The sequence below is a fragment of the Gossypium raimondii genome, chromosome 13 (genome assembly GCF_025698545.1).
Source record: "Gossypium raimondii isolate GPD5lz chromosome 13, ASM2569854v1, whole genome shotgun sequence".
Lineage (NCBI taxonomy): Eukaryota > Viridiplantae > Streptophyta > Magnoliopsida > Malvales > Malvaceae > Gossypium > Gossypium raimondii.
This window is the reverse complement of record NC_068577.1, coordinates 48,992,553-49,005,718: the sequence shown is the minus strand read 5'-3', so window position 1 is coordinate 49,005,718 and position 13,166 is coordinate 48,992,553. Positions and strand designations below refer to the sequence as shown.

Genomic DNA, 13,166 nt, shown 5'->3' with positions numbered 1-13,166 from the left:
AACGGATTCCAACCAAATACACCAGTATGGCACATCGTGCCCAAAATGGTACTTAGTACATGATCAATATATCGAAGCAGTATACAACACATAAAGTGCCTGAAATGACACACGTTGTGCCTAATACGACACATATAGTGCCTGATCGACAAAGCCAATAAATTCTCGTACTCTTCCAATCCTATGGCATGCCAACTATATCCGACTAAGCCCGATTAGTTAATAGGGTGTTCAAATCACTTTCTCAATTTCAATTTCACTTTCAATGTACAATTCAATTCGATACGATTTTCCACTTTCCAACAATATACTATCAAATATTCACACATAATCATACTTCATCTCAATTTCATTTATTTCAATATTGATTCCTACCTTAAAATTTTACTTACCACACACATAAATTTAAATATAACATTTAATAAATAATAGTTTGAATTATAGTAATACAAACCGTGATTTTCTCGTTTTAGTCCTCTATAGCCTTCTCCTTTCCTTTATGTGTCGATGCCTCAGGTTCTTTGTTAGCTATGAAATAATAATAATTTTTCATTATTAATACAACAATAATTTACAATAAATAATTGAATTTCTTTTCAATTTATACCCTAATTCCAATTTAATCCTAATTAACTCATTTCCTTTTCTAACTCAATTCACATTTCATTTCTACTTAATATCTTGCCATACTCAACTTAACTATTCAATGTTCATATTAAAACCCTAATTTTAAAGTTCTTTCAATTTAATCCCTACCATGTAAAACTTATAACTTACTTTACAATTCAATCCCTTTTTCAATTCTATCTTGAATTTCATTCAATTAAACCCTAATTCATTATTTTGTTCAACATGAACTATGTTAAAAAACCTAAGAACTTTCAAAACTTCAACCTAATTTCAACAAAATTTGTTTTAAAGCTTCTAAAATATTAAAATTAAGTAAAAGAACTTAATTGACTTACCAATTTAAACTCCAAGCTTTAAAACCTTAATTTCCCCTTTTCTTTTCTTTCTCCTATTCGAATGCTTCTCTGTTTCTTTTCTCCTTCATTTCTTTCTTTTGTTCTTTTAGTTTCTTTATTCTTTTATGTTTATTTACTTTATTATTTTAATGATAGTTATAATAATAATAATTTTTATAATAAATATATTTTACTAACAAATATTTATATTACATCTATGCACACATATATTTTACACTTGTCTATTATCTTCATCATCCAATTGTCCTTAGTTTATTTATTTTTATTAATTTAATATTTTAATATAATAAAAATCTATTTACTTAAATAAAAATAATTAAATAAATATATTAAAATTGTACAAATATAATTATTACACATGTATATTTTTATTACCATATATTTGTCTTTATTTTAATTTACTTCATAATATAATAATATAATATGAATTAAATAATAATAACAACTTAATTAATGTTTGAAATCTAAGAAAATCTTAGATTTTTCAATTCATTTGCCGCCACAATTAGGACAAATGGCATAATTACCATTTTGGTCCTTTCTATTTTCTTTTAATCTATAATTCAACTTTTCTCCTTTATTCAATTTAGTCCTTTTTCCTAATTACCCTTAATTAAGCTAAATTAACTTAATTAAAACCTAATTAAGCTCACTACTAGACTCATAAATATTTCTAATAATTATTTACAAACCCATTTCATTAAGACGGAGGCCCAATAATGTATTTTTCAGATGCCCGTGAATTTTGGGTCATTACAAAAAATGTCAAAAAGTTGGTTATAATCGAGATCGAATTAATAAATTACCAAATTAGAAAAAAAAAATTAGTTGTTGAATTAAAAGAAATTACATCAACAAGAATAATCACAAATGGAACTGAGCTTTTCAACAAAATATGAAACTAATTATTGAAGCTCAATCAAATATTTTTATATATATTTTCTTTTTGCTTTTTCTTTTCTCCTTTCTTTTCTTTATCTTTTGATTTTTTATTTTTAAACAAATAAAATTTAGCAATTCAAATAACGAAACATAGTTAAACAACTAACCAAATCAAATCTCGACAAAAAGGGAGTTAATAAAAAGGATAATTCTACAATATAGATATGGGTTATGGATTAACATTAACGAGTTAGAAAAAAAAATGTGCTAGGACCAATGGGGTTTAAAAATGATTAATTCAGTAGGTAAGTTTTTTACAGGTTAAGTGCCTAAGTGCCTCTATCATATTAGTATATCAAATTAATAATGTGGTCTCAACATGCATAATCGAAGCAAGTTCTAGAACTCCAAATCAAGTTGGCATACTCACAACCAAAAATAAAATGAGCACGAAATAAAATATATGCTCTATAGGCTCAAAAGCTCACTAAAAATTATGGTTTTGATGTCAAACTTACAAATTTAAAATTTCAAAATAATTTTTCAGTTAAGGGAAACAACCTAAAATTATAATTTCTGAAAAAACTTATCATGCTTGACTCTGTCGTGCCTTAAAGTATAAATCACACAATGCAAAAAAATCCACAAATTATTCCAAAACCAAATTAAAAAAACTTTACTTCAATGTTAGGTTCGAGAAAACTACTTAAAGACAAACAATAATTCAGGGGTTATATCGCATAAACATATAAAATCCTCCCCACACTTAAGATGTACATAGCCCCTAATGTACAAACAATTAAAATACAAAATAAGTACAATATCATAAGGAGGAAGAAAAATTGAAACTGCCCTGAATTTGGATGAATTCGTCAGAACACTAAAAATCGGAATGGTGGGCGATTCTAAATGAAGTACATGTTTCCGAGTAAACTAATAAGAAGATAGATAAAAATAAATAAGATAAAGTGATATCAATATAGAAAAATAGTCGACAAAACAATAAAAGTAAAATGCATAATAAAATAAAATAACTAAAAATAAAAGTAAAAATAAATAAAATATAAAATATAAAACTAAATGAAATCACTTTGGTTGGGGTAGGAATGAAACAAAAAAAGAAGAAGAAAAAAACTAACTTTAAAAACGAAAAAAAGTACATGGCCGTGTGATCAGGCGGTGTGCGCACACAACCGTGTGGTTAGGACGTGTGGAATCACCCAGACTATGTGTAATTCAAAAATAGAGAAAAATAAGCTCAGTAGCTACACGGCCTAGGACATGTCCGTGTGTCCAGGTTGTGTGTCACACACGGCATTGTGCCAAGTCGTATGCAATGCTTCTTCGCTTCTCTCACGCCTGTGTGTGAGCCCATGTGAGTCGCACGGCCATGTCTCCAGCCTGTGTAACTCGTTGTGCCCGTGTGGGTCAAATTGAAATTGGAAAAATTAGCTTCAGTATGCACACGGCCTAAGACATGCCCGTGCGGATCACCCCAGACCATGTGGACCATTTTTTTTAAAAAAAATTTAATTCTTTTTTCAATTTTTTTTTCAATTTTTTCATTTTTTTAAAAAGTAACATGAAAGTAAAATAAAAAATAAAAATAAAAACACTTAAGTTGCCTCCCGAAAAGCGGTTATTTAGTGTCTGAGCTCAACTTCTTTTTTCAGCTCACTGTTAAGGCGGATCTTGGAGCCGAAGCTCCTCTCTCTCATTTTCAGTATTACCACCAAAATAAAGTTTGAGACGATAATTATTTAGCTTGAATGTGTCATAATCAGGGTGTGTTACCTCAATGGTTCCGTAAAGAAAAACGATTTTTACCACACATGGGTTGAACCCTCTTGATTTAAAATTTGAGGGAAAATTTCGTGGACCCGATTTGTCTAACAACACTTTTCCCCAACTTTGAATTGGTTCATTCTCTTCACATGCACATCATGACATTACTTTGTTTCTTCCTTGTGTTTTCTCAGTTTCTCATCAACCTTTGTTCGTCATTCATCTAGTTCGTCGAGTTGCACCCTTCACTCTTCACTTGTCCCTCGAGTTCTATCACTTTGAATAAAATATGACTCTAAGACATTTTCATGAAGGATTTCCTTTAAAGAACGTTGAGCCACATGATTACTAACATTAACAGAACAATTAGTATCATCTCGCTCACTAGGGATTCTCAAAAAATCATGTGCGTGAAGAGTAATCTTTTCATCATCTACACGAAGCACAAGTTCATCAGTACCCACATTAATAACAGTTCTAGCAGTGACTAAAAAGGGTCGACTTGAGATCATAGGTACCTCAATATCCTCATCTATGTCCAATACAATAAAATCAACAGAGAATATAAATTTATCGACTTTTACGAGTACATCTGCAATAATTGTTGGAAAAACGAGTTTGAAAAATGCAGCGAAAAATAAATTTAGGGAAAAACCAGAGTTTTAACTTTTTTTTCCAAAAGAAGCTCTTGGTTATGATATCTAAAGTAATAAACACTTAATCCAAATTGTACCCTTTTGATTCGTTTAGGATGAGCACTTTGACCGGTAGTCTTCTCTGATATCCTTACTGTAACAACCCATTTTTTAGTGGTGTCGAAAACAGTAGTCTTGAGGGCCACAAATCTGACGAGTAAGTTCATAAATATTATTATTTAATATTTACGAGTCAAATATGGTTTTAAAAAAGGTGTTGGTTATGGTAATTTATGTTATATGAATGATTAATTAAGCTTAAGTGGTAAGACCCTAAAGTCAAGTGGTTTTAGAAAATGAGGTATAGGGATCTCGTTTCTAAAAATTGAGCCGTAAATATTTTTATAAATATTTACGAGTGTTATTAAGGTTGTATTAAATTTTTATAAGAAATTTTAACATTTAAATTATTAATTAATCAAAAGGACTAAATCGTAAAATTTGAAAAAGTCAATTGCTATTAGTGTAAAGGTGTTAATTGATTAAAGATTTATAATTGAATGGCCCTAATGGATAAATAAACCATACTTAATGTAGTGGGACGGTTTGATGCTTTAATTTCTTTTAAGTTTTAATGTTTATTATGTTATTATATTATGAAAATAATGAATAAAAGGTTAAAAAAATAAAAACATAAAAACGAAAGATATTTTTTTCTCTCTCACTGAATGTCACCATGGAAATGGAAATTGAAAAGCTTCAAGATTTGGTTTTTCTATGGATGATGCATAGAAAGTCAGTTTTCATCAGTTTTTAATAATTTTTATGTTTTTGAGATCGTTGCAAGTAGGTCTAGCTAACCCGTACTATCAGTTTTGAAACTGTTAAAGATTTTGAATGTTTTCATTGCTGAATATTTGTGATTTTAGATGTTAATTGATGGATTTAAAGTATTAGTTTTTATTTATAAGTATTTTATTAAGTGATTTTTGATGAATTTACTAATTAGGAACTAAATTGTTGAAATAGTAATAGTTCAAGATTTGATATGAAATTATTGCAAAATGGGCTGAAATGAATGCTATTGAAATTTGAATGGTATAAAATTTCAATGAAATTATTGTATTTGCATGATTAGGACATAGGGACTAAATTGAATAAAATGATAAGTTGAGGATAATTTTGAAAAATGTCAAAAAGACTAAATTGTATAAAATGTAGTGATTTTTCTATCTAAATTAATGAATTTAATGAAATTATTAATTTAGATCAAGAATAAGTGGAAAATCGAGAAGAAGGGAAAAATACCTAATAGCCCTTATACTGTCATTTCTGCAATTTAGCTAGGTAAGTTCGTATGAACTATAATCACTTAAATGTTGATTAAATTGAATTTTTAATATGGTGTTTTAATGTAAATGAATCAATATATATGTTATGTATTATTATGTAATTTATCATATAAAGAAACGATGGAAATCCAACAACATACGACGACTATCGAGCCCCGTTTGAACCTTAAGAATATATAGGATACAAATAACATGTCATTAGGGTTACCATGTTTCGGGTGTTGGTCTTGAATGTCCTACCGATGGCTGAGGTTCGACATTTGTTGTGAATATTCATCAGCTTATGTGAGCAGCTTCATGTAGCTTACATTCCGACCATCAGCTTGTGTGAGCAGACCCAAGTTACCATGTTCAGGGTTCTGGTCCTGAATGTCCTACCGATGGCTGAGTTCTGAAATTTGTTGTGGATACTCGTCAACTCGTGTGAGTGGCATCGTGTAGTTACATTTCGACTGACAGCTTGTGTGAGCAGCCCATTTATGGCTCGAGTGAGCAATGATGAAAAGGAATGGTTTCGACCATATGTTTAGCACACTTTGCATGAGCTTTCCCGCGTATCCGATATTATTCTAAGTGATTCAACGGGCATGAAAAGGAAGGAACGATAAACATTCAGATGAATTATATCATGAAAACTATAAAAAGGAATGAAAAGGAAATGTTGAATGAAAGTATGTCTATGTTCATGAAATTGATGATTTCAAGTGAGATTATTCATGTCTAATGACTTACCTTATGTTAATTCATGTGAATTATGAATTGATGCACTAACATGTGTTATTGATGATGCTTAGGCTTGTGCCATTGATTGGATTGTATTATGTTAGTTTTAAGGATTTGCATTGAAATGATAAGTGTCCAAATGGAAATATGCTTATGTTCATGAAAGGGTGGTAAGAATGAAAGTATGTAATTTCTTATGAATGGTTTATCATGTAGTTGATTTCAAAAGAGTTATGTTTAAATGCACTAGCTTGTGGCTATGGTTGATGTTCATGCTTACATATTGCGTGTTATGCAAATGAAACGAGTGAGAATAGGTAATGAAATGGTAAGTTCATAGTAGAGATGTAATATGATGAAATAAAAGGATTGTTCAGTTAAGTGACTTACTTGTAAGGAAGAAATTTACTTATGCTATGTACGAGTTTGCTTATGTCATGAATAAGTACACTAATTCGTGAATTGAAAATGTAATTAAGCTTATGCTAAGTAATGGAATAGTAAGTAAATGAGATGGTTCATTGTTTTAAGAAAAGGTTGATGATTATGTAATTCAACTTATAAGACCCTATTATGTTAAATGGAATGTATTCGAGATGTTAATGAACCTATTCATTTGTGAGATGATAGTTATGCAGTTTGATAAATCTTGAGGCATTTGTATAGGTTTATTCATGACTTATAAAGTCCATATTTGAAATGGAATGTTATGTTTAAAGTTTATACGAGCTTACTAAGCATTCATTGCTTACGTAGTTATTTTCCTTTACTTTACAGATTATCGGAAGCTCAATCAGTTTGGAAGCTCGTCGGAGATATATCACACTATCCAGCGATTATATTGATAGATTTTGATGTCTTGATCAAGGTTATAATGACATTTACAGGTGGACTTGTGGTTTACGTTTGTTGATGAGTTTGACATGTATATGTCATTTTGGTTGATGTAACCTTGGTACTTTTGATGCCTTATTGATGTGTGTTATTTTGACAATGTATTAATGCATGTTTGAATGGCTAAAATGGTAGGTGATGAATTGACCCCAACATAGTCAAGTTATGGTATGCTTTGGAAAGGTTTTGAATAGATGTGCATGATTGAAATATGGTATGTATATATGTTGGTTGCTGGAACCATTAGGAAATGACTAGTTTTGTGTCATTTAGATAGTTTTGATGCATGTGAGAAATGATCCAAATGGTAAGGTTATTTTGATATGGCATGAATCTAATATGGTATGGTTGATATGTGTCAATTGTGATGTGTTTTGGTATGGAAAAAAGTTAGTTGATAAATGGTTAAATATGCATGTTTAGGTATGTTTGATGTATGTGCTTGAGGTGCCTATATGGCATATTGGTTGTATGGATTATTAGCCTATTGTATGGGCCTTTTTATGCAGGTTTTGAGCATGTTTAAAATTCTTGGTAATTTGTGCAAAAGTACTTAGGCTTATGCTTGAGAAGGGTGAAAGAAATGACTTGATTTTAGTCATTTTTCTTGTCGACACGGCCGTGTGTCCCATGTAGGTTTTAAAGGTTGTGAGCCAGGCAGTTACACGGCCTAGCACACGGCCTGACACATAGGCGTATGAGGCCATTTTGAGAGTTACACGACCTAGCACACGGGCATATAGGTTGGTCGTGTAACCCAAGTCAGACAATTACACGGGCATGGACATGGGCTGGGACACGGCCATGTGTCCCTATTTCGAATGTTACATGGCCGTGTAACCCCTGTAGTATGAAATCTTCTATCTTTTTCCTTAATGTTTCAAATGTTTCTGATTTAGTTCCAAATCCTTTCTAAAGTATTTCTAAGGCCTCAAGGGCGCGAATAAGGGACAATATGTTTATATTTGAATGAATTATACCATGATTTATGAAATGATTGAATTTGAATGTTTTTAAGTTATGTTTTACCGGTAATGCTCTATAACCCTATTTTGGTGATGGATATGGGTTAGGGGTGTTACACTCACACTCACATTTGACATGTGTGGGCTCGCTTAGAATAAAAAAAGTTCACAAAATTACCAGTGAGGTAATTTCTTAATTTCTCTAAACTTTTGGGTCAAGTTATAAATAAGAAAAATATCTTTAGAAATTTTCTAGAATAATCTCTTTAGAAAATTTTCTCTCTACAACTTTCTCTTGAATTCCAGTGTGTGAAAAATAATGACCCAATGCTCTCTTTATATAAAGAGAGTTTAGAGAGTTCAACTATGATTAAACTTAATCACTCTAATATTAAATTTAATGATAAACATTCTATTCTTTTAATAAGATTTAATATTAAATTTAATATAATATTTAATTTAATATTAAATCTTATTAAAATAATAGAATGTTTATCTATAAGATAAATTTTAAACTAAATTTTATATTTAGATAATCACTTTAATATTAAATTAATAAAATGCTAGTAAGATAAGTATTAAATTTAATTTAATATTACACTATTAAAAGAATATTATTTTTGGAATAATTAATCTAAAATCAAATTTTTCTGGTAGAGTTCCAGTAGGAATGTAACTCTTCCACTTCTCAACCACTAATGACCAACTGCCTTCAACAACTGAGACACCATCATTGCATCCACCGACACCATCGTGTCTGGTGATGCAAGTGCGACACCCTTACGGCACCTCGACCCAGTTCGACCCGGGTCAATGATGACCTGATCGGTTTGGTCTAGCCATCGGTTGGACCATTGGCTCGATTTCACATACCAGCCCCAGTTCAACCAGATTTTGGGTCATGGTCTCGAATTTGGGCTCTCGGGCCCAATTGATGATCTCAAATCTATTTTTTTTGTTCAATTACCTATTGAGCCAATTGTTTGACTCAAAAATTAATTTCCAAAATATCATATTAATTTAAATTAAATTAATTTTACTTAATCAAATTTATTTTTTTTCCAAAAATCACTTAGATTTTCCAAATTAATATTTCAAGAAAATTATTTAATTTAATTCCACATTGAATAAATCGACTAAATTAAATTATTCCCAAAGTCGTAGAATTTTCTTCTAATTCAAATACAGTCTGATCGAGCTTTTGTTGAGCTAGTGGAGGGACCAATCGAACATATAAATTAGGCTCTAGTGATTGCAATTATGGCTAGAAGCATCGTTCTGATAATTCGTAATTATGTCCAGAACCATGATTGACAACTCCTTATTGTATACTCTTTATGAAAGTAATTCATCCAACTGCTTTGTCCAATGACCTCATCATGTGTGTGTTACCCTCATATGATATCCTTGATTCCTTTGAGTTAAATCCGTTCACTCAATATAATCTTATTTTATCTCATTGTCACCATTATGTATTCTTAATGATTAATATGATCACTATCAACAAATGACTATGATAAATTGTTCGTTAGAGAACAAGCAACCCGTGGCTACGTTCCATATTTGTCGATCTACACAATGTCAATGAGATGATATCATTAACTCTTTAATTGAGTTATGAATTCCATTGTTGCTAGTAAAGCCATGTCCTACACAAGTTATGTACCCAACATACTGGCTATGGACTTGATCATCTTTAGAGCATAAGCCTTCACTTATATCAAAGCACATGAACTGCATACACATGGTCAGTGACTAACTCAGGATTTAGTTAAATCACACCATGAACGTCACAAGTGAATTAACTCACAAATGGATTCAGAATTAATTCATCTTAGGTCCAGTCTAATGTATCATTCTACCAATGAATACATCTATGTCTCTACTCGTAGAATCATCTACTTCGATAGCCAAGACTAGCCATCTCCCCAATTGGAATTGTAGACGACATAATAATCCTTCTCAATATTTGAATCAAATGCTCACTTTGATTCTTTTACGGGATTACAGACTCATTGAGATTATCTACTGAAGTAAGTTGTCTTTCTCACAATGTAAACATTATTACAATGCCACTTATCTTCAATTTGAACTTTAGACAACCAATAAGTTAATATTTGCTTGTCACAATTTCTCTATGCATGAAAAATTTAAAAGACGAAAAATATAAAAGACATAGTAGTGAAATGTGAAATTAACTTTATTTATTCATCATTCAAATAAATAGAAAATAGTTACATGTTTACTACAATATGGACACATTTTCCAACAATAATACCTCTAGGATATCTAATTGATCTATCTGCTAATTGAATACTCATCCTAGTGGGTTTGGGTTTCCCAAGACCAAGTTGTTTGAACATCTTATAAGGCATGACATTTATACTAGCCCTTAAATTAGCCAAAGGTTTTTCAACATTTAAACTACCAATGAGGCAAGGAATAGTAAAACTCCCTGGATCTTTAAGTTTGGTGGGTAGTTTGTTTTGGAGAATGGTCAAGCAAACTGCATTGAGCCCCATTGTCGATAAGTCATCTAACTTCTTTTTATTTGTTAACAGCTCTTTTAAATATTTAACATACTTTGGCATCTGCGAAAGGGCTTCAACAAATGGTAAGATAATTTGCAATATTTTAAGAGTTTAAGAAATTTACCATATTGTTCTTTTATGCGGTCTCTCTTTAATGCTACTAGATATGGAACTCGTGGTTTGTAGTCTTTGATTACCGGCTTATGCTCTTTCTTACTCTCCTCAACCTCATCATTTTTTCACAACAGTTTCTAGCTTCGATTTCTTTTCTAGCTGGACTAATCCTTCCACGTTTCGAACAATGATTGCATGGATTTGCTCATTTGGGTTAGTTTCAGTGTTGCTTGGTAAGCTACCTTGTAGTCTTTCCGAAAAAAATTTAACAAGATGTCGAATTTGATTTTCAAGCCCATGAATCAATGCTTGCTGATTTTTCAGTATTGTTTCAGTGATTTGAAATTGAGTTTCTAACATCGAAATAAATTTAGTTAACATCTCCTCAAGGTTCAGTTTCTTCTCTTGTTGATAAGGCTGCTCAAAACCCGAAAGGGGTTGTGACCTTTGATTATCTTGACCACCCCAAAACAAATGTGGATGGTTCCTCCAACCTGCTTTATAACTATTGCTATAAGGGTTATTTTGAGATCTAGAATTATTACCCATAAAGTCAACTTGCTCATGCTCTATGTTAAACTTGAAGTGTGGATATTCTGAATTAATCATCCCTAATCCATTCACATCACACTACATCACAGAGTTCACCTTTTTAGAAAAATTCAAACAATCAATTTTCTTACCAATAGCTTCAACTTGATTTTCCAAACATATAAATTGTATCAATATAAAAAAATTTAGCTATCTTAACAGGTTTTGCTCTCGTAACTTGCCACTGATAATTATTCAGTGCCATCTCCTCAATAAACTCTTGAGTTGCCTCAGGTCTGTTGTTATTCAATGTTTTGCCACCTGCTGCATCAATCATTTGCCTAGTCGAGGGGTTCAAATCACTGTAAAAAGTTTGAATTTGGAGCCACAATAGTAGTCCATGGTGAGGACACCTTCTCAACAAATCCTTAAATCTCTCCTATGTATCATAAAGAGTCTCAATATCAAATTGAACGAAAGAAGAGATGTCATTCCTCAACTTAGCTGTTTTAGTTGATGAAAAATATTTTAATAAAAAATTCTCAATCATTTGAGCCCAAGTCGTGATAGAACCTCGTGGTAATGAATTTAATCACTGTTTTGTCTTGCTCCTCAAAGAGAATGAGAACAAACGTAAGCATATGTCATAATTAGTAGCGCCATTGATCTTAAATATGTTGCAAACCTCTAGAAAGTTAGCCAAATGAGTATTCGAAATTTCATCTTGCAAACCATCAAACTGAACATACTATTGTACCATCTAAATTGTATTCGACTTCAGTTTGAAATTGTTTGCAGCAATAGCCGGTGTCACAATACTCGATTAAGCCCTAATCAGAGTGGGCTTAGCATAATTGTACATAGTACGAGGAGTAGGAGCTGCAAGAAGCTGTTGATTATTTTGATTATCACTCATCTCCACATTAATATCCTTTTCCTCTTGATCATCTACTATATTCTATTGATTTTGCCTTGCTTCTCTAACCTTTCTACAATTTCTACGAGCAGATTTTTCAACTTCACTATAAAAAATTAACGCTTCCAACAGGTTTCCTCTAGTCATAAACCAAAAGAACCTGTCAGAATCAAACAAATGAAAAAAAAATTAGAATGTAAAAATTAAATTAAAAAATATTAAAATAAAAATAAAAATAACTAAATTAATAGAAATAGAGTTTTCCTAATATTTTAGTCCTCAGTAACGGTGCCAAAAGCTTAATGTAGTCGTAAACCAACTAAAAATTTGATAAAGGCAAGTGCACCTATCAATTAATAATATAGCCACGGTGAGCAAAGATATCGTTCCCATGAGGACTAAAAGTATTAGTAATTACCGTCTTTCTAATATTTAACCAAATAATTGGAGTGATTGATTAAAAAATAAAAGTAGCTAAATTAATTAACTAAAAGAACATGACAAAGAATAAATTAGGAAAATAAACGAGTAAACAACCAAGAAGCAAGACAATACCCAGGAAAGAATTAACCTAGACTTCATCTGTCATTATCAATCTAAATTACGCAATTTCTTCACTTAGTATATTGATCCATAAAAATCCCTAAATTATGCTAATATCTCTCTTCAAGACTAAGAACAATTAACTCTAGGTTGATTAATTGAAATTTCTTTCTAATTAAAACCCCTATTATCGCATTAACTCAATCTAAGGACCCCCTATTAGATTTGACTCTAATCTGGTAGATTTATGTTGTCCTGTTTCTAGGATTGCATGTAACTCCACTAAATTATGCTAGATCTACTCTTAAA

At 31.1% G+C, this 13,166-nt stretch overlaps 1 non-coding gene across 1 annotated transcript; it reads left to right on the top strand.

Moving 5' to 3' along the window:
• Positions 1-11,793: 11,793 nt before the first annotated feature.
• On the top strand, positions 11,794-11,900 carry LOC128036292 (small nucleolar RNA R71). The gene has a single exon (XR_008193090.1). It is a non-coding gene; the product is annotated as a small nucleolar RNA R71 (small nucleolar RNA).
• The last annotated feature ends 1,266 nt before the right edge of the window (positions 11,901-13,166 follow it).